The sequence below is a fragment of the Rattus norvegicus genome, chromosome 5 (assembly GCF_036323735.1).
Source record: "Rattus norvegicus strain BN/NHsdMcwi chromosome 5, GRCr8, whole genome shotgun sequence".
Lineage (NCBI taxonomy): Eukaryota > Metazoa > Chordata > Mammalia > Rodentia > Muridae > Rattus > Rattus norvegicus.
Window position 1 is genome coordinate 42,711,014 of NC_086023.1, and position 22,923 is coordinate 42,733,936.

The 22,923-nt window shown below is 37.3% G+C and overlaps 1 long non-coding RNA gene across 1 annotated transcript; it reads right to left on the reverse strand.

The window, feature by feature from the left end:
- Positions 1-12,176: 12,176 nt before the first annotated feature.
- Positions 12,177-20,719, reverse strand: LOC134478950 (uncharacterized). The gene is made up of 2 exons (XR_010051728.1): positions 17,314-20,719; positions 12,177-16,508 (listed from the first exon to the last, which is right to left on the reverse strand). It is a non-coding gene; the product is annotated as an uncharacterized LOC134478950 (long non-coding RNA).
- Positions 20,720-22,923: the final 2,204 nt, after the last annotated feature.

Genomic DNA, 22,923 nt, shown 5'->3' on the forward strand with positions numbered 1-22,923 from the left:
TCTTTAGCAAACTAACCAAAAAAAAAAAAAACCTCACACAGTATTCAAATAAACAAAATCAGAAATGAAAATGGAAACATAACAACAAACACTAAGAAAATTCATTAGGTCTTACTTCAAACCCTGAACTCCACAAAATTGGAAAATCTAAACAAAATGGAAGATTTTTAAGATAGATGCCACAAGATCAAGTAAACTATTTAAATAGTCTTATAAACCCTAAAGAAATAGAAGCACTCATTAAAAGTCTCCCAACCAAATAAAGTCCAGGGCCAGATAGTTTTAATGCAGAATTCTGCCAGACTTTTAAAAAAAAGAGCTAATACCAATACTTCTTGAACAATTACACAAAATAGAAATAGAAGAAACATTGGTAAACCATACCTTGAAGCCATAATCACTCTGATACTAAAACCAAACAAAGACCTAACAAAGAAAGAATTTTTCATACCAATTTCCCTTATGAATATTGATGTAAAAATACTCAATAAAATACTCAAAAACCAAATCCAAGAACACATCAAAAACATTATCAACCATGATCAAGTAGGCTTCATTTCAAGGGGGCAGGGATGGTTCAATATACAAAAATCCATCAATATAATTCTACAAGCAAATTGAAAAAAAACATATAATCATCTCATTAGATGCTGAAAAAGCCTTTGACAAGTCAACAACATGTTAAAAGTCTTAGAGAGAATGGGGATTCAGATGCACACCTAAACATAATAAAGGCAATACATAGCAAGCCAATAGCCAACATCAAATTAAATGGAAAGAACCTTAAAGTAATTCCACTAAAATCAGGGATAACACAAGGCTGTCCATTTTTTTCTATATTTCTTTAATATATTATTTGAAGTTTTAGCTACAGCAATAAGACAACTAAAAGAAACTGAGGGGATTAAAATTGGAAAGGAAGAAGGCAAAGTATCCTTATTCACAGATATTATGATAGTATACATAAGTGACCTCAAAATTTCTATGAGAGAACTCTTATTGCTAATAAACATCTTCAGCAAAGTGTCTGGATACAAAAATCAACTCAAAGAAATCAGTCACTACTGCTTATGCCAAGAAGTGTTTGCTGACAGGAGCCAGATATGAGTGTCTCCTGAGAGGCTCTGTTAGACACCTACTGATACAGATCAGTAGGGTTGCAGCTAACCATTGGACTGAACAAGGGGACTCCAGTGGAGGAGTTAGAGAAAAGACTGAAGGAATTGAAGGGGTTTGCAACATCATAGGAAGAACAAAAATATCAACTAGCCCTCCCCATCAGAGCTCCCAAGGACTAAATCACCAACCAATGAGGATGCATGGAGGGACCCATGACTCTAGCCACATATTTAGCAGAGGATGGTATTGTCCAGCATCAATAGGAGTAAAAGCCCTTGGTCCTGTAAAGACTCATTTCCCCAAAGTAGGGCAATGCCAGGGTGTTGAGGTTGGAATGGGTAGGTGGGAGTGAGAGCATCCTCATAGAAACAGGTGGAAAGGAGACAGGGAAAGGGGATAATATTTAAAATGTAAATACATAAAATATCAAAGAAAAATAAATTTTTAAAAAAAGAAATCAATACCCTTCCTTTATACAAACAATAAACAGGCTGAGAAAGAAATTAGAGAAACACCCTTCACAATAGCCCAAATAATATAAAATATCATAGATCATAATATAACTCTAACCAAGCAACTGAAAGACCTGAGTGACAAGAATTTCACGTCTCTGAAGAAAACATTAAGGAATATATCAGAAGATGGAAAGATCTTCCCTTGCACAATGATCGGCCACAGTAAAAATGGTCATCTTACCAAAAGGAATTTAGAGAGTCAATGTAATCCCCATCAAAATTCCAACACAGTTCTTTACAGACTTTGAAAGAGCAATTTTCATCTTCATATGAAAAAAAAAGGATAACTAACACAGTCCTTTATAATAAAAGAACTTTTGGAGGTATCACCATATCTGATTTCATCCTATACTACAGAGCAATAGTAATAAAAACTGTGTGGTATTGGCATAAAAGCAGGCAGGTTGATCAGTGGAATAGAATCTTAAACCCTATGAAAAGACCAAATCTACAAATTTAGGCATAGAAAATATGGGAAAGAAAGCTAGATCAAAGGCACAGAAAAATGTTTTCAACAAAATCATGTAAGAAAAGTTTCCTAACCAAAGAAAGAGGTGCCTACCAATGTATAAAAAGCATACAAAATACCAAATAGACTTGACCAGGAAAGAAAGTTGCCTTAGCACGTGTGATGGTTTTCATATGCTCAGCCCAAGGGGTGGCATTATTAGATGTGGCCCTGTTGGAGCAGATGTGGCCTTGTTGGAGTAGATGTGGCCTTGTTGGAGTTTGGTGTGACTGTGGGTGTGGACTATCAGACCTACCTCCTAGCATCCTGGAAGTCAGTCTTCTCTTAGAGGCCAGCAAATAAAGTTGTAAACCTCTCTGCTCCTCCTGCACCATGCCTGCCTAGATGATGCCATGTTCCCACCTTAATGATACTGGACTGAACCTCTGAACCTGTAAGCCAGCCCCATTTAAATGTTGTCCTTATAGGGATAGCCTTGGTCATGGTGTCTGTTCACAGCAGTAAAATCCTAAGACACACATAACAACCAAAACACTAAAGTGAACAGAACAAAGGAAGAATATTAAAAATCTAGGAAGAAAAGTAACAAGTATCATATAAGGGCAGACCTATTAGAATAATGTCTGATTTCTCAATGGAGACTTAAACCAGAAGGCCTGGACAGATGTTCTACAAACTCTAAGAGACAACAGATGCTAGCAGACTACTATGCCCAGCAAAACTTTCAATGAAAATAAAAGGATAAAAGAAGACATTTCCCTGATAAAACTAAATTTAAGCACTATCTAGCTATAAATATAGCACTACAGAAGGTACGAGAAGGAAAATTTAAAGTAGTTAACTTACAACCAAAGAAATACAGGAACAAGTAATCCAAGAGCAGAAAGTTAAAAGAAGTGGAGAAACCCACCACAAGAACAAAATAACAGGAATCAACAAATTCTGCTCTTCGATAACTTTTAACATCAATGGTATCAATTTGCCAATAAGAACACACAGAATAACAGAATGGATGCAAAATCAGAATATTTCTTTCTGGTGCAAACAAGAAGCATACTTAAACATCAAGATAAACACCAACTCAGAGTTCAAGAACAGAAAGACATTCCAAGAAAATGAGTCTAACAAGCAAACTGCTGTAGCTATCTTAATATCTGATGAAATATACCAATCCAAAACTAATCAGAAGAGACAGTGAACGGCACCATATATTCATCAAAGGGGGGAAAATTATCAAGAGGACATTGCAATTCTTAAAAGCTATGCCCCAAACACAAGGGCACACTAATAGTAAGATATAAATGAGATTTAATATAAATATTAACAGTGAATTAATCTGGCAGCACATTTATTTACCTTATGCTGGTCCCCAATAACCACACAGAGAAACCAAGATATATTTAAAACTGTACCTCAATAGCTGAGCCGTTACATGTTCTACCTCTACCTCCTATGCTAATCTGGCTACCTCCCAGCAATACATTAATACTTGCATATTATATTGATCTGACTTTTGGTCTTCAGGTGCATTTCCATGATTTCTCTGGACCCCTTCTTCATGGCTACAATTCCTCTATCCTCCCAGCTGACCTGATGCTCCTTCTCTCCTTCTTTTGACTGGTGGATGCCCCACCCTATTCTGCCCTGCCATTGGGTGATCATCATCTATTGACAAGGCAGAAAGTAAATGTGAAACAGGAGACTCTTGGTATAAGCATTCCACAATGTAGTATCAAGAAAGGAGATATGAGGGCAGAGAAATCATTTTTTTTTATTAACTTGAGTATTTTTTATATACATTTCGAGTGTTATTCCCTTTCCCGGTTTCCGGGCGAACATCCCCCTCCCCCCTCCCCTTTCTTATGGGTGTTCCCCTCCCCATCCTCCCCCCATTGCTGCCCTCCCCCCAACAATCTAGTTCACTGGGGGTTCAGTCTTAGCAGGACCCAGGGCTTCCCCTTCCACTGGTGCTCTTACTAGGATATTCATTGCTACCTATGAGATCAGAGTCCAGGGTCAGTCCATGTATAGTCTTTAGGTAGTGGCTTAGTCCCTGGAAGCTCTGGTTGCTTGGCATGGTTGTACCTATGGGGTCTCGAACCCCTTCAAGCTCTTCCAGTTCTTCCTCTGATTCCTTCAACGGGGCTCCCATTCTCAGTTCAACGGTTTGCTGCTGGCATTAGCCTCTGTATTTGCTGTATTCTGGCTGTGTCTCTCAGGAGCGATCTACATCCGGCTCCTGTCGGCCTGCACTTCTTTGCTTCATCCATCTTGTCTAATTGGATGGCTGTATATGTATGGGCCACATGTGGGGCAGGTTCTGAATGGGTGTTCCTTCTGTGTCTGTTTTAATCTTTGCCTCTCTATTCCCTGCCAAGGGTATTCTTGTTCCCCTTTTAAAGAAGGAGTGAAGCATTCACATTTTGATCATGCGTCTTGAGTTTCATTTGTTCTAGGCATCTAGGGTAATTCAAGCATTTGGGCTAATAGCCACTTATCAATGAGTGCATACCATGTATGTCTTTCTGTGATTGGGTTACCTCACTCAGGATGATATTTTCCAGTTCCAACCATTTGCCTACGAATTTCATAAAGTCATTGTTTTTGATAGCTGAGTAATATTCCATTGTGTAGATGTACCACATTTTCTGTATCCATTCCTCTGTTGAAGGGCATCTGGGTTCTTTCCAGCTTCTGGCTATTATAAATAAGGCTGTGATGAACATAGTGGAGCACGTGTCTTTTTTATATGTTGGGGCATCTTTTGGGTATATGCCCAAGAGAGGTATAGCTGGATCCTCAGGCAATTCAATGTCCAATTTTCTGAGGAACCTCCAGACTGATTTCCAGAATGGTTTTACCAGTCTGCAATCCCACCAACAATGGAGGAGTGTTCCTCTTTCTCTGCATCCTCACCAGCATTTGCTGTCACCTGAGTTTTTGATCTTAGCCATTCTCACTGGTGTGAGGTGAAATCTCAGGGTTGTTTTGATTTGCATTTCCCTTATGACTAAAGATGTTGAACATTTCTTTAGGTGTTTCTCAGCCATTCGGCATTCCTCAGCTGTGAATTCTTTGTTTAGCTCTGAACCCCATTTTTTAATAGGGTTATTTGTCTCCCTGCGGTCTAACTTCTTGAGTTCTTTGTATATTTTGGATATAAGGCCTCTATCTGTTGTAGGATTGGTAAAGATCTTTTCCCAATCTGTTGGTTGCTGTTTTGTCCTAACCACAGTGTCCTTTGCCTTACAGAAGCTTTGCAGTTTTATGAGATCCCATTTGTTGATTCTTGATCTTAGAGCATAAGCCATTGGTGTTTTGTTCAGGAAATTTTTTCCAGTGCCCATGTGTTCCAGATGCTCAGAGAAATCATTTTAATAACCCAAAAATAATTAACTTTATACAGTGTACAAAAACATCTTGTCTACATCTCCTTCTTTTGTCAATAAAAGTCTCTTTTTCTTCAACTATAACCTGAATATATATATATATATATAATTATTCACCAATATGAAAACTAAAATGTATAATATGCATTTATAATACCTAGTCCATATTATTTAACAATTATGAAAAATTTCTATTTTATATCTATTCTAGTCACAAGACAGGTCATCCAAACAAAAACTAAATGAGGAAGGTAACTAACATCATAAACCAAATGGACCTAACAGATGTTTACAGAGCGTTTCATGAAATACAAGAGCAGCTATTATCTTCTCAGCAGAATCTCTTGAGATGTTCTCTAAAATTTACCACACACTCAAACATAAAGCAAATCTCAGGAGACACAAATAACTGGAAGTAACACCCTGTATCAAACAGAAGCAATAGAAAACTTACAAACTCATGGAAACTGAAGCACTCACTACTGAATGGAAAGTGGGTCAAGACAAAAATTAAGAGCAAAATTTTTAGTTTTCCTAAAATTTAATGAAAATGAAATCACAGCATACCTAAAGTTTTGGGACACAATGAAGAAAGTTCCTAGAGGTAAATTTATAACACTAAGTCTCTACATAAAAAGACTGGAGAGATTTCATACTAGAAACTTAACAGCACACTTGAAAGTTTTAGAATGAAAAGAAGAAATAACATAACAGGAGTAGACTGCAAAAATAATCAAACTCAGGGATAAAATGAATGATGAAATAGAAACAAAACAAAGAATTGAACACAAGAGAATTGTTTTTTGAGCAAGTCACTAAGATTGATAAACCCTTATCCAGATTAACTAAAGGCAGAGAGAAAATCTATATTAACAAATTCAGATATGGAAAGAACAAAACAATAGACACTGGGAAAAGGTTTAGACAGAAGAAACCAAAGGTGAAAAGATCTCCCATGCTCATGGATCAGCAGGATTAACATAGTAAAAATGGCCATTCTACCCAAAGTAATGTACAGATTGAATGCAATCCCCTTCAAAATTAACCATAATTCTTCTAAGATCTTGAAATGACAACTTACAAATGAAAAGTGAGGGGACTAGAAGGGGAAGATCAAAGGGAAAAGGAGGTCAGAGGGAAATGAGGAAGGAAATACAGAAAGGGACAACTAAAACTAAGGGCATTTGAGGAGTAGTATCAAAATTGAATGCAATAAAAGCTTCCTAAATTATTTACATATATGATGTGAATCTAGATGAAATCTCAAAATACTAGAGGAGACAGAGACCCAACTGGACAACTCTCATTACCAAATGAAGCTTTAATACCAGAAAGAGGTTACAGCTAATTAAGTTGTTGGCCAAAGGGTTCCCAAACAACCCAGCCTGTTGGAAAAGTTGTAGGATGCTCTCCACAAACTGATGGCAAGGTCCCATGGCAGAAGACAGCACCAACACAACTCATTGACTATGGAGAACTTGAGATGGTGCCCCTATATATAGCCTTTACCCTTACATTATAGCATTACTTTTGGTATAGCAATGTACTCTACATGCTACCAAATGTGAAAAGTAACACCAACCCTTCGGTGTATAATGATGTCCTGCCTGCAAGATATGCTACTGCAGTGATAGGACAAAGCCTGTGAGAATAACCCACCAGTTTTTCATTTGATTTTAAGCTCACGCTATAAGATGGGACTCATCCCAAACTCTGTTTCGGTGATCAAGAACCTGAGACTAGACACCCTGTCAACCTAAGGATAACCAATTGCTGCTGTTCTACTAAGGGAACTTTACATCCAAACGACTCCTCATGACACTCTGATTTACTCATAGGTCAATGCCTTCTTCGACCATCATTAGAGAGGCTTCCACAAAGAACACATGGGAACAAGTTCAGAGACCCACAGCCAGACAATATGCAGAGAGTGAGTGACTTTTCAACTCTTAGTCCTAAACAGGCTATCGCCAACAAATCCCCCCCTTCCGTAAGAATATGGAAGAGGAGGTAGGAAAAATGTAAGATGAAGGAAACCAAGCAACACATCGTATAATCTAACGGAAACTGAGGTACATGCACAGAGCTAAAAACAGAAGTAGACACAAGATCCTACCTTTAACCCAGAAAACTCGGATTGATAACCACTTACAAATAAAAAATTAATTTTTTTCCAGGGGAGTGTCCCTGGGAAAAGAATTTTCTCTTAAAAATAGGTTGCATGTATAGTCTTGGGGGGAGGATGGGGAGGGGAACAGCCATAAAGAAGGGGAGGGGGATGTTGGCCCAGAAACCAGGAAGGATAATAACACTCGAAATGTAAATAAGAAATATTCAAGTTAATAAAAAAAAATAGGTTGCATGCCCATAGCAGATGGCTAACAGGAAACAAATTCAGTAGTGTCTTTAGACGTCTCTGGAGATTCCTTGTGTCACAATGTCATGTCAGGGCTTTCTTCTTTAACTTTACATTTATTCTACTTGTATACCTTTGTCCTTTCTTACCCTACATTGCTTATATACATTGGATGTGTATATTATATCTTCCGCTTTGTGGTTTTTTGGGATTCCTGAGTTGCAAATGAGTATGTCTCTATCTATACATGTTTCTTGTGGCTTTTCTTAGCCTCATTTCTTTGTCTTGTCCTATTCCAATTAGTTTGGCTTTGATATACCTTATTATATATTATATTATCATTATGCTTTTGGTGCCTGGTTGTTTTCTAATAAGATGGGTGTAGATTCAGACAGGAGGAGAGATGAGAAGGAACTAGAGAGAGTTGAGGAAGAGTGAAACAATGATCAGAATAGATTGTATGCAACAAACATTATTTTTAATAAAAGAAATAAAAATAAAGATCCCTAACACATCATAAAAATTATCTTTCATCCACTTTCCTGTGATTCTTTACTCCTGTGTCCTGATAGAGTTATATATTTGCTAATATTTTCACTATAATTCATCTCACAGAACAAGGATAAATGTGTGTTAGTTTTTTATTAATCATTTTATTCATTTACATATCAAATGACCCCTCTTCCAGATTACCCCTTCACAAACCCCCATCCCACCCCCCCTTTGCCTCTATGAGGGTGCTCTTCCACCCACTCACCCACCCCTGCCTCATTGCTCTAGCATTTCCCTACCCTGGAGCATCCAGCCTCCAGAGGACCAAGGGCCTCCCCTCCCATTGATGTCAGATAAGGCCTTCCTCCACTACATATGTATCTGCAGCCATGGGCCCCTCTGTGTATACTCTTTGGTTGATGGTTTAGTCTCTGGGAGCTCTGTTTGGTCCAGTAAGTTGATATTGATCTTCCTGTGGGGTTTCAATCTGTCATATTGAATGAAATATATAAGTTTTTCATCATCATTATCTTGGGGCTTATTAAGTCAGAAATAGTGGCTATTTAGAGTGTAAAACTGAAAGGAAGTTTTTAATCAAAAACGATATCTGACCTTCACCAGGGAATATCTAAGAAAATGGTCATTTGCAGAATATGTTTTCAGCAGATGGCCTTGTAAGTAGGAAAAAGTGGATGGTAAGGAAATTAACAAGTTGGAGTATAAATATACTTTATAATTCCCCAGATTAAGCTAATAATTGAACAAGTAATTAAACCTGGTCTAGTTCACACCCTATGCAATTAATAAATCTCCTTTAAGATATACCACAATAAATCTTTGCCACAGTGGTGCATGACTTAAACTGTTTTAGCCCAACCTGAGATACACAGTGAGATCTTACTCCATAGCCCCCAAAATTACAGAATATATGCTAACCTGGTGTGAATTCTACTAGATGGATGAGTGTTTATATTTTTCAATGATTTAATCTCTGCCCTGGCCTAAGGACGGCAAGATGGATAACACAATCAAAACCTAAAGCATCGCATATGTGAATGTCCACAGCAGAATGTGTTCTAGTGGAGATAAGGACACAGGGCAGCAGCCACTCCTTGAAAAGCCCACAGAGATAAAGCACAGTAGCAGCCCTTTGAGTCCAGTGAGCATTGTCCAGGCTTCAAAGTACAATGTCTAGATCAAGCAAAACATTTTAGGAAGTAATTTTGAGATATGTCCATCCATGTAGGCTGCACTTGAATCTATGAGTTATCCAGAGGCTTCTTTAAAATCTTCTTAAGGACCAGGAAGATAAAGCAGTCCATAAAGTGCCTTTGTACAAGTATAAATACTGGAATTCAGGTCCTGAAAAGGCAGAGACAGGAAAATATCTGGAGCCTGCTGACCAGCTAATCTCACATCATAAATGAACCCCAGATTCGCTTAAAGACCATGTCTCATAAAAATGAGATTGAGAGCAATTGGGGAAGGTATTTGACCTTGACCCCTGGACTACATATACACATGAACACACACCAAAAAAATGTGCAAACATACATAATCCTGTATAGACTTGATGCCCAAAGGAGGGGAGATGCCTGGGGGACACTCTTTCAGAGGTAAAGGGGAGAGGGATGGGGGAAGAACTCTTCTGTAGAGGGACCGGAAGGAGGCAGTATTTTGGAAGTAAATAAAAGAATTAATTAATTAAAAAGTGAAAACATGTAACACACAAAAGCAAATAAATATAACGAAATAAATCCTCTAATACCTAGTAATATCTATCATTCTTTTAATAAATTGTTGTTCTACTTTAAATTAACCAGTTAACGTGTTTTGTAAGCAATTAAAAATCTGGTGGATAAAACTATTTAACTTTTAAGTTACAAGCTTAATAAAAATGAAACTATCTAAACAAAATAAAATTTTTCTTGGAAAATATTACTAAATAATGTTGAAAACTATCAATATTAGAGTCTAATCCTCCTGCTGCCAGTTCCTCACTTTGCAGGAGGCAGACTTCTCTTTCTAGCTTTATTTTTTTTTCCTGAGCATTGTGTTTCATTGAGTAAATTTCTCCTTGGAATAGGAATCTCAAGTGAAGTCCACTGCCAGGAAGTAAGCAGTGTACTTCCTTCTAACAACCATACGGTAAGAGTAGATCATTGTAACCCTGGCTTCTCCATGACTAGAAAATGAGGACTGACAGACTATTCAAATCCTGAAGGCTGACATATCATTTGAGAAAGAAGCAAATACTTTTTAAGTACTCATGTACTTTGTAGAAATAACTAATTTCAGGTATTTACCTTTGAATAATATAGAAACTAATAATTAAACATTACAGGAAAACACAGAAGAGTTTATTGTGCAAGGGAAAAAGTATCAAATTTCCCTTCTCATTTCTGCTAGTCCAATTCATACTACAAAACATTAGTGTTTATAAAGGCAGCTTTGGCAGACTTTTTCTATTTATAGGGACAGTGAGTTATAAAATTGAATTTGGGGTTCAATGTCCAATGAAGTTATTAGTTCTCAGAATAACTACTACAAACATAGATAAAAGATTTTCATTATGACTGTTTTTAGCTATACTTTACAGTGGCCTACATTTTTTTTTCGGAGCTGGGGACCGGACCCAGGGCCTTGCGCTTGCCTCTACCGCTGAGCTAAATCCCCAACCCCAGCCTACATTTTTTTATAATGACTTTCAATTTTGAAAATGTGCATCCACTGTTACTGTTTTGGCTATTGTTACAGCAGATAGTGGGCTTGAGAGAATATTATTGCAGAATAAAAAGGAAAAAGGAAAACTCTGAATATATAGTAAGTAGTCATTTAGGCACACTTATAAGCATCTCTTTCTTTACAAGCACCTTTTAGGGAAATGATTATAATAATTATTTTACAATTATTCTTAACTACATTATTTGAATAGAATATAAACTTTGTAAAAGAACATGATTGATATTGATCCTTCTGCTAAAAGCTGGTTCTGACTATTCATTTGTGTCCTAGTACAAAAGAAAGTCATATAATCAACTCCTAGCTAACACTTGTGAGGGTAATCTGAAATAACAAACTGGCAAAAAAACAAGCCAACAGATATCAACTCTCCATTTATTTACCTTTATATTTCTTTCCTAATGTGCTTCATAACAAAGGTAGATTCACCAGTGATTCAACATAATTAGAACTTTTCATAGTTTGACTCTTGAAACCCATGCTGAAATTTTCCTCAAGGCTCATGCTGAAATTTTCCACCAGGCTCAACCATGTAGACAGTTCCTTACTCGTGACTAGTCTATAAATTAAATCTGTCTAAAGAAAATGATGTATCTAGATTACAATTCACATCCCTCCTCAGCCTTCTGTCCAAGCAGTTGCTCAGTGATATCTAGATGGGTAGCTAGACTCTTACTTTGATTTCTCCCTCTAAAACTGAAACCCATCAAAACCACATCTCTTTGGCACAAGATGTTAATATATTTCTTAGCTTTTCCTAGGCTCCTTCTCTGAGATAAGATCTGCTTATAATATTGAGTCATTTACATTTAAGATATACATATAATACTGAGTCAAAAGCCAGCCTTTGTCCTTCCTAATGCATAATGAAAAAGAAGATTTATATACAGGGATTTAAGCAAGGGAACAAAGCCAGATGAAACACAGTATTTTATCATTACCATAAAAACATCAATACTAAGCTACATTTCCCTGACTATACATCCATTTATACAATATTCATGCAATGGGTAAGGAGATATCATCTTGTGGGTGACTCATACCAGTTCTGAACCAGAGAGGCTCATATCTCTCTCTCTCTCTCTCTCTCTCTCTCTCTCTCTCTCTCTCTCTCCTCTCTTTCTCTCTCTCTCTCTCTTCTTTGAGGTGAAAACCAAACCACCACAGAAATTTATTTTCCAATATAATTTCCTAAGAAATAATATTTAGTAAAAGAACTAAGCCAGGGGTTGAGGATTTAGCTCAGTGGTAGAGCACTTGCCTAGGAAGCCCAAGGCCCTGGGTTCGGTCCCCAGCTCCGGGAGGTGGGGGTGGGGGGGACTAAGCCAGTATTTAAATCAAGGTCTATAACTCAAGGCGTTATAGTCTGTAAAGTCTTGAAATCACCTTGAGTGATGTGTCTGTATTTGCTTTGTGGAGGGTGGTCAGTTGGCTGCTGACTGGCTAGAGGGCTGGGTTGTGAAGTGGTTGGTTGGTATACTGATGGTTGGTATGCTGATGGTTGGTTAGTTTGGAGGAAATTTTCTGGGAGTGTCACTAATAGTGAGATTTCTCTTCAAATGTGCTAAAAGATTATCTGTGAACGTTACGGGACAATGCAAGTATTATATAATGAAAGGACACAGTTTCTACTTTTTTACTAAGAAACTTGACTTCAGGAGAAGTGGATCATTTGACCTAAATGACATAACTAATCAATGTCCAGTTCCATTTTCGTCTGGTAACTTATTTCTATTAAAAATGTTTTGGCAAATAGAACAGAAGTTGTACGTTCAGTTAATATACTCACATGAAAACTACAGCAAGCAGTAATATCAAAGCAGGACAAGGGTAACCTGCACTCACCCTAATTAGGATCCCTGTTCATCTGGTGGAACAAATAGTGACTATGTTTAAAGCTGGAATTCTTTTCCCCTTTTGGAACTACAAATTGCCTCAACTTTTACTTAATCTGGTAATAGTTTATTTAAGCCATTTCTTTAAAGTGTTGATTTGCTCAAATTAATGTTTAATAATGTCATACATCTTATGAAAATTATGAAAGCCACACAACATCTAAATAAATATTTCCATGCAAGACAGCAAGGTATTGGTACAGAAAATTTTTTTGATTTCTATATGTATTATTAATCCTCAAATTAGTTGCCTTGGATAAACAGTTAAAAAAATTAAACAATGCAGACGTAAAGGAATTGAAATCTAAGCTCTCTTTTAATTGATCTTAAAGTCCATGTTTTTATTCCGTGGGTATCTAACATTGTAGAAGTTGAAAACAAGAAAAGCTGCAGTTCCACCATATTTCATATAAACAATTTTACCAGAGAATTCTTAATATACTATGAAGTCGCCATACTGTATGCATTCTATCTGAAGCTATGCCTCATTGTACCTTACATTATTCTTTCCAAAACTTTATGATACTCATAAGCTATAGAGAGACAGAAAAGACCTCTGTTACTCTGAAACATCAAGAATTTTTCCAGATAAAAGGAAAAAATTAACCCTCAGATTTTTCAGGTTGTTTGAGGAGGGAAAGTGCTAAAAATCACACTGAATTGAAACTTTAAATTATTCACATTAGAGATGCTTTTATATACCAACCTCTCAAAAGGTAAGGTTTTAATAATTAATACGCGTTTGCACATATCAAAAAAGTTCATGGCTGCAGGTGAGTTACCAAAGATAACACATCAAACTCAGAAAACAGAAATCAAATGATGCTCACGCAGTCTCTAAAATCCTTTAGCACTTGGTCCTTTTAATGTGGAAATAGTTCCATTGTAGCTTTTACTTTAAAACTCTTCAAATTACACAGGCAAGTTTATTCATCATTTTATGGTAATCTTCGATAAACCTATTGAATGGTTGAAAGTTATATCAACACAGTTTTTTAATTACAAGGAACCCTACAGTCAAAAAGATTTTATGAAGTATTGTACAGAAAAAATGCATTTTCATGCACGATGTTAAAATGCATTTTAGAATGGAAATGTGATAGTCTCAGTGGTACAACCGTGTTGGACAAGGCATCTATTTCTTAAAGCCTATATGTATAAATTTAAAGATATGAGCCTACCCTAACCTACCATATGATCAAAATTATTAGGAACATTAAGCTAGACAAAATATTTTGCAATCTATTAAGCAATGTTTCTGCCTAGTTACTATACTATTTTGCATATGTGATGGTGGTCAATTAGAATAAATTATTTCCAATAAAAGTACAAATTTATTGCCTTATTCATATGACTTGGTTGGCTGTAAGTGCATCAGGCTCCATACACTGCCACTTATTCAGAATCCTGTAATCTATCAGAGATGGGAAGCACCATCTATCAGAAAATTCATCTACAAGTCGCCACTAAACAGAAAGAAGTCAGAGGTTTTTAATCAGTAAAAGTTTAGAATTTGAGCGAGATGTGCAACTGGGGGAGGAAGTGGGGACAAAGCGAGGAAAGCAGGGGTGTTTGGGTGATTTACATTACACCATAGCTGTGTGTTTGCACAGCAAGGATCTTTTCATTTTTTTTTTAAAACCAACTCTCGGGAAATTATTCACTCTTTAAAAAAATTTGACTATACGATTCAATCTGCTTTCCAACCAGGAATGCTCAATGGTCTGACAGGTTTTTTAGTATAAAAGACATTTACAACTCAACTGCACTGAATCCCTTTCCCCTACTTCCTACAGCACATCCAGCTAATTGCTCTTTAACATGCTAACAGGAGGGTAAGCTGATACATAATAACTCAGGCATGCACCGATCCCATAATGCCCGGAACTCAGAAGCAGCATGAGAAAACATCAGATTTTTGGCATGTAGGCTAGATGTTTAAATCTGCATAGATTCGAGCCAATTAGACTTGTCAGACTCCAATCCAGTTGAGAGTGACCCCTGATGGTGGAAAAGACATGTGGGACAAGCCACAGAAAAGCTTGCAAATGTCAGAAAGGCCAAAAGGTGCCCCACTGGCCTCAAAACTATTAATTAGCAACCAGCAAAAGCACCACCAAAGAATCGCTGCCCCAGCACTCCCCTCCAGAGGTTGCTACCACCAGGCCTCATTATCATCTGGATGGAAACCAACACCCTTTCCTGGGAGCTCTCACAACACTCTTATTGATTAAGTTCCCACAGTGTTAAATCATTCTGTAGCTTTCACTTCAATCTTCCCACCCTGAATAATAAAACCTTCAAAGGATTTACTAGGATAGAAAGGGAAGTGGGGTGGCAAGGAGCAAGAGCATGGCAACATATTGTGTCTGTAGTGCCCACAGCATCGGCATAAATCAGATCCCAGGAAGGCCTTGGAAGACGGCATCCAAAACGAAGTTAATATGAATTTCTGTAGCACTTACTAAGGGGTTTTGTTTTTGCAAGTAAAAAAAAAAAGCAAAAGAAGTAACGTGCCAACTTGTCTCCCACAGCAAATAAAATCAGGATGCTAAGCAATATTTCTACAAGTTCTCAGTGACCTCATTCACAGTGATGATCACAGGCATCTGATGGGCAGATGCCTGTCCCCATGTGCACAGCGAAATCTTTCAACAGCCAGACTCTCGTAAGGAAAACACGCACAAACACTCACTCCAGATACTCACGCATTTTCTTTAACCTGTGAAGGCAAGAAGGCAGTGACACAGCAACAGCAGATCCCCTTGTGTAGTGCACACCATGTAACCCAGAACAACAGAGCTCTCATCTGCAAAGTCTCTCTTGCAGTGCATAAGTGGGCCCACAAGAAATGTCATTAACAGTCAAACAATGTAAAAAAAAGATGATTCCTGCTATCATTTTCTCTGGTATTATGAAGAAAATAACCAGTAACTGGTCTGTTCTACAACACACATGGTTTTTCTCTTGGGTCTGTCTGAAGCTATATGTCTACGTTCTTAAGTCAGTCTCAGTTTCCCAAGCATAAATAATAACATAACTAGGAAGTGGATAGAAAACACCTAGGTTCATTTGTCTCTTCTCGTTGAGCATCCCTTAAAAAGCTATCTAAGCCTCAAAAAATGATATTTGGCTTTGTCCAAAATACCATGTCATAAATAAGAAAAACGGGTATCAGAGTTGAACACAGAGATCAAAGTTGGGCAATCAAGACTGCATATTCTGCATGACTTCCGCATTTTGAGATATCATTGCTTGGGTCCTCTGAAATGGGAACAAGTAAGCAAACAGCTATGATTTTAGACAAGAGAAGGAGGTTCATTTCTTGTTTCATTTTGTCTAATAGAATTCATAATGATTATTTATGGCAATCAGGATTGCAAGGTCTTGGAGCAACAATGATAACATATAGGTTTGGTTCAGACAGCTCTAGTATGTCTGCATAGGAAGGCCACATTTAGGGATCTGACTCACCTTCTCTATTTCCTTTATCATATCACCTATAAAAAGCTGTCTGGACAAGTATTTGTGCTACAAGAAGAAGCAGATCATTTAAATTTAGTGACTATTAAAAATGAGTACCAATAGAGCGTTTAAGACTTAAACAATGAAATATCAAATATAGTACACAATTCTCCAAAGATAAAACTATAACATTGAAATTACATTATTTAAATATTAATCCAGGGGATAAGAGAATGGCCTCTCTGGAAATTAATTAATCTAAAGAGGAATCCAGGTGTAATTTAGAACTATGAAAATCAAAAGGATTTTGGATAATATATGTTCTGGACACCACACCGCCTATAGATATTCTGTGTTTCCTCTGGAACTGTGGTTCCTACACATGACCACATCAAATGTGAAGTACAAAACAGTACTGAATATGACAGAGATGAAAACACTCAGTGTTGTGAATCTGTATAGATGCACTTTATACTTTCAACAGAAACAATTTACATTCCTTGTCAAATAGAGTGGAGAAAATATTTTTGAATAACATGTCTTAATATTATGTTGAATATTAAGTACCTTTAAAAGACACTCTTTCTAGAAACGTGAGCTCATGACAACATGAAACTGGTTAGAATTCAAAGCTAAAGTACAAAAAGATTTGTTGTTACTATATGTCCAAATGCCAAATGTGGGGTTTCAGTCTACATTTTGACAGATGCTTTACTCTTCATGCTTCTGCATTTCAAATGAATTCCACCTTCTTTATATATTAAAAAAAACATAATAAGGTTTTACCTGTAAGCACAGTGGGATTGATTATACAAGAAGCTGCATGCAGAAGCAAAAAATGCCAAAATATATTCCAGGCTTCATCACATACCTCTTGAACTATCAAATATCTTCTAGAACCGGGTCTCATCCACTTGCATAAAGACGGTGCAGATGATTTCCGTCAGGGAAAACAATGTTCCTTCTCCGATCATTCTAGTACCTTGTTAATGTCAACAAGTCACAGTGGGAGCAGTATGAATACGAATCGATGCGGAAAGCACTCATCACACAAATATTTATTAAAAACTAAATAACATTTACCCTGTCTGCTTGCTGTTTAAATTATATGGGCCATAAAATATTTTAAAGAAAGAAAGGAACTCAGGTACTATCCAAACCTCACTGTCGCAAAATTAGTGAACTCTACTCCAACAAGGTAAATACGGCACACACACACACACACACACACACACACACACACACACACACACACGTGATCGAGCAGAGGGTTCTTGCAGAATTTGCTAGAAGACTGTGGAAGCCCATACTCAGGAAAGCACATAAGAATTATTTTTCTAGATAAAATTCTAGTTCATTTCAGCAGGTGTGCATGTGTGCACACATAGACACACACACACACACACACACACACACAAACACATACACATACACATACACACGTCCTGAGTAACATGTAAAAGAACTTTTTTTTCTATTACTTGGGTGGCTTCCTCAACATTTTGGGCTACATCATCATACTGGAACTCTTGCTGGGAAGGATAAAGTTAATGGCAGCTCCAAGGGAGAGGCCATTCACACCACTCATAAGTATAAGAGAGGATTGCAGTAGTTAGAGAACGCGTGGTGAGGGCGACTTAGGGGTAAAAAAGAAAGCCATTCAGGCACAAAAGCCATCTCTTGCCAAAGTTGGACGGTGGATTATAACAGAAGCTCAAACACCTATACTTATCTGTAAACTCAGTTAAGAGCTGATCTGACAACTCGTTTTACTAATTTAAATGTGACTTAAAAGAGCTGATAGCAAGTAAGCAACTAAACAAGGTTTTAAGCTAATCAGTATAGTTTTCTTGGCAACGCCGTTCTCAACAATTTCTTCACAGTATGCTGGAGTGCTGTGCAATTAATAAACACAGCTTTACTTGTGCCTTAGCATGCTGAAACCAAACTATAGTCTTGCATTATTCCTTCACCAAAAACATATTTTTACCTTATCAAATAAGCCTCTTGGACTAACAGAATACAAATTAATCGCATTCTTCTAGCTTATAAAGCTAAGTCATTGTCCCCGGCCTAACAAACAGCCATCAGTTTAAAGTGGGGGTAGAACAGCCTTTTGAACACATATAACTTTGCTACCTTTAGAGTGAGGTTGTTCTTAAAATTGCAATTCTGTTTGATTCATTTTGTCTATAGGATGCTAAAATATAACGAGAATGTGACAAAATTACCCCTATTAAGCTTCATCAATTCAGTAAAAGCATCCATTCTACAAGAAAATGAGAGCATAGGGATAAAAAAAAAAACACATAGCTCTCATCTTATGTAAGCTGGTGAGACTAAACCATTGGAAAATAGGACACCAGCGGATGCTGATAGCTTTCTGTGGAAGATGATAAGTCAGGCCTCTGCCACCAAGCAAGAAAAATCAAGAAGAATGAAGGTGGCTAAAAGTCAAGGCCGTATTTTCCTATTATAAATGTGTTGAAGACTCTAGGGTTTCCCTTTTGCAACATTTTGGAGAATATGTTTTTCACTCTGTAATTCCCCTGCCCCTCTCTGTGAAAGCTTACAGACAGTAACGGGACGCTAATGCCATAGGAGGAAAAAAAATCAAGATTTTTTTTTAACTCAAGTTGATGAAAACTAAGTGTTTTCACTTTAATTTTTATTTTTTTAGTAATCTTTCAGCATCGCTAATGGTCTTATGATAATAATCACAGTGTATAATCTGACACAATTGCTCTTAGAGAAATCCTCAGTATAGGACTGCGGCCTCTGTGGGAGGTAAGTGTCTGAATTATCTTAAACCACTACCTGTCTTCAGCTACAATAGAAAAGCCCTTTAATCAAAATAATCCTTTTTCAAAAGAGCAACTTTTTTTCCTTCTGCAATTCACTCATCTTAAAAGAGCACTATAGCTTCTGTGCATAACTTAATTCATTCTTCAAGACAAGTACAAAATTTGTCACTGACATTTAGCGCCAGCCGTAGGCAATGGATAAAATGAACTAGTTAGCAATTTAACCTGTAAAAAAACAAGAGTGGGATGAACAATTTTCTGCCATCAAAGCAAATGGCTAACATTTAGCAGGATTTTATTTTTATTTTTCAGCCCATCCCATCCTCAAGAAGAAAGAAGTCAGGCTAACATTTTTTCAGGGTCCTAAATCTTCCTCTCAGTCTATTCCTTTAATGGTTTCAAGTAAATGACTATCCAGAGGATAATTAGGCACCGTGCTGTCGCATCGTGTCAGGTCACAGCTGGATTTAGTCAGCATTAACCTTTGGGGAGAATTGGAATATCAGTATCATTTAAAATTAAAGACGTGTAAGCAGGCATTTCTGGAGATGTTAGAAAAGTAATTGTCTGTAAATTGTTTGACCTTGAGATTTAATTGCATGCACAACACACATTCAAGCAAGAGCCCTATACTGTCTGCATTCTTTTACCTCCAAACCTCTCACTGCACCGGGCCTATTAGCCTACCTGTGGGGTTTTTTTTTTTTTTTTTGGTAAAATATTAAAGACTTAAGCCTTCGATTTAAAATTAAAAGTTTGAAGCATTGCTCTTAGTAGTAACATTTTAAGCAAATATTCTTACCGGTCAGAATATCAATTTCATTGTCAAACTTTAAAAGCGTACACACACCACGCTCACGTTTGAAAGCTGGGCTTAAATCTCAGCCACACCTGTTTCTTTCTAACAAGTTTGCATATTTTGCCTTATTTCCCTTTTCTCTAATGAGACAGCTTATGCTTTCAAAGTCCCTCAAGCTAGGCAAATCTCTCCACTGCTTCCACTGTTAATAATGAAACTTTGTAATTATACAAATCCAAAGTGGCCAATCAGCTTTCCAGGCTGAGCCTTCGGGTACCTCTTAAATTATTCATGTGACACTCGGGCCTGGAAACTCACTTGCTTATATTAGAAGCCTAATTAATATTTAATCATATGTGCAGAGGCCACTTAGCACTGCACTATCCCTGAGAAAAAGGGTAAATATGAATGTGCATGTGCCTCCATGTAAATCTCACAGTATACAAAGGAAACGCTAAGGGACTCTGGAATAACCCCAGAAGACACTAGGCAGTTTGACTGGTGTGTCTGCCTCACAGAGCATGCTGCATACCAGGTACTGGGTGAGAGACTTAGCAAAAAGAAATTCCTAGTTCAGGGTACCCACCAGGGTACTTGGGAATGCTTTCTTTTTTTTTTTTTTATTAACTTGAGTATTTCTTATATACATTTCAAGTGTTATTCCCTTTCCCGGTTTCCGGGCAAACATCCCCCTCCCCCCTCCCCTTCCTTATGGGTGTTCCCCTCCCAACCCTCCCCCCATTGCCGCCCTCCCCCCCATAGTCTAGTTCACTGGGGGTTCAGTCTTAGCAGGACCCAGGGCTTCCCCTTCCACTGTTGGGAATGCTTTCTTGCAAACCAGATAAATATTGCCTTTTGAAACTCCAAATAGGGGTTGAGGGTGTTTTTACCAAATTTTTAGAATGAATCTGGCTTTGGATAGCATTTATTTTTCTTCTTAAGTGGCTGCAGTACTGTAAAGCAGCCTTCAGAATGCCTCAGTAGGTTTTTCTAGGATTTCTCTGTTCACCTCCTTGAGGAAGGGCTGCAAAAGTGAGCTATGCATTACTTATCTTCGACTTCTACAGATGTCTGCTGTTTAATGGAGCTGCACTTTGATGGTCTAAGAAAAATAATGCATGTCCTTTTAAGAACTGAGAACACAGAGCGACCTGTAGCTAAACGTGATGCCCTGTAGCCTGTTAAACTGACGAAATACAAACCTAGAAAGAAGTGTGAGTAGAGCATGAGCACGGCCATGCTGTGTTGGGCTGTACTGCCATGTTGAATGGCTTTAAATGTATGATCAATGGCATTTTGAAGACGCCAATCTTCTGCCTTTAGTGGCAGCTTCATTTCACTGGAAACGGCTCTGTAACCATGCTATGATCTTTAACGTCAACAAGAACACACTCAGAGTCAGTAGGAAGACAATGTAGCTCTTTGGGTAATTATATTTCTGTAGCCCCAACACACAACCAAAAGATTATTCTGAAACCTTTCAGCAGGTAAGTCAAGTGATGTGGTGCTAAAAACATGTTTCCTGAAGGAATAATTGGCAGAGTGACAGAGCCGACATTCAGGCACATAATGACATGCTCTGTTAACCTTAGGAAACTATCTCACTGACCACGACCACACTGTTACTTTCCTTTCCACGTAAATTAGAATGTGCCCATAAGGGGTCTTGATAACTGAGTTAACATCTTTAGTTAGATTGATGCTTCGATGGATCTAATTAGTGATCCTAATATACTTGCTTCTTCCCGGCCAGTAAAAACCTGGCTCCCATTAGTAGACTAGAGGTGTATCAGGATAAAACTGTGTTGCCTTTTCCCTGAGTTCTTTCATATAAACTCATCTAATCTTGTGGACTTCTAATGTACTACTGACAAAGATTACTTTCTCCTGGTTTCCATGGGTTCTGATAAATTCTAATCCTTTACCAATATACAATATTTGGAATTGTAGAAACTGTTCATTGTCATAAACAGTAAAGACAAACCAATGGAGATTATACTTTATGCAATAAGTCAGTTGACCACACATCAAAAAGACAGTGAATTGGGAGTCCCTCAGATCTGAGTTCACATTCCATCTCTCTTTATGGTTATATGGCTTTGGCAAGATATACTTTCTTGCCAAATCCTTTTTCTGATAGGTGTGTGTGTGTGTGTGTGTGTGTGTGTGTGTGTGTGTATACAATGAATTTGTTAATACCTTAACAATAGATCAAGATAATTCATGAAAAACATTCATTGAGTACCTAGCATGCAAAAGTCACTCAAACAAGATTTTATATATATATATATATGTATACATATACATATATATATTACTTTACACTACCCATCATTCATTTAATCACTCATTAGTTCTTACCCTAAACTTCTGCTGATTAGAATATTACAAAAGATAACTAAAAACTATAATATCCATCTGTTTTTTAAGAATATAGGGATTATCTCTCAGGCTTTATATTTTAATAAGACCCTGATAAGAAGAGCTGCCTTCCAAAGACAATGCTTGAGCTATTTATTATCAATAAATAAATAGAGACTGCTTGCTGGTATTGAAAATCTGGTCCAAAGCCCATGGTTGGGGGGTCTCATAGACCCTAGTGACAATTCTACCACTACTATTCTGCTAAATTGAGATTATGTCACATTGTACTTTAAATTCATATCACTATACCTATAGATTAATGCAGCTTTCAGATCTCATTAAAAATGTTCCTTTACAGATCATATTTGGGTTAAGGCCAAAACTCACAGCTGATTAACATGCAGAGTATGAGTGAGTAAGGAATGCTCAGCCATAGATGGGACAATCTACACCATTCTACACACAGAAGGTCAGGGTCAGTCTTATAAGAGGGGATGAAAAGACTAAAAACCCA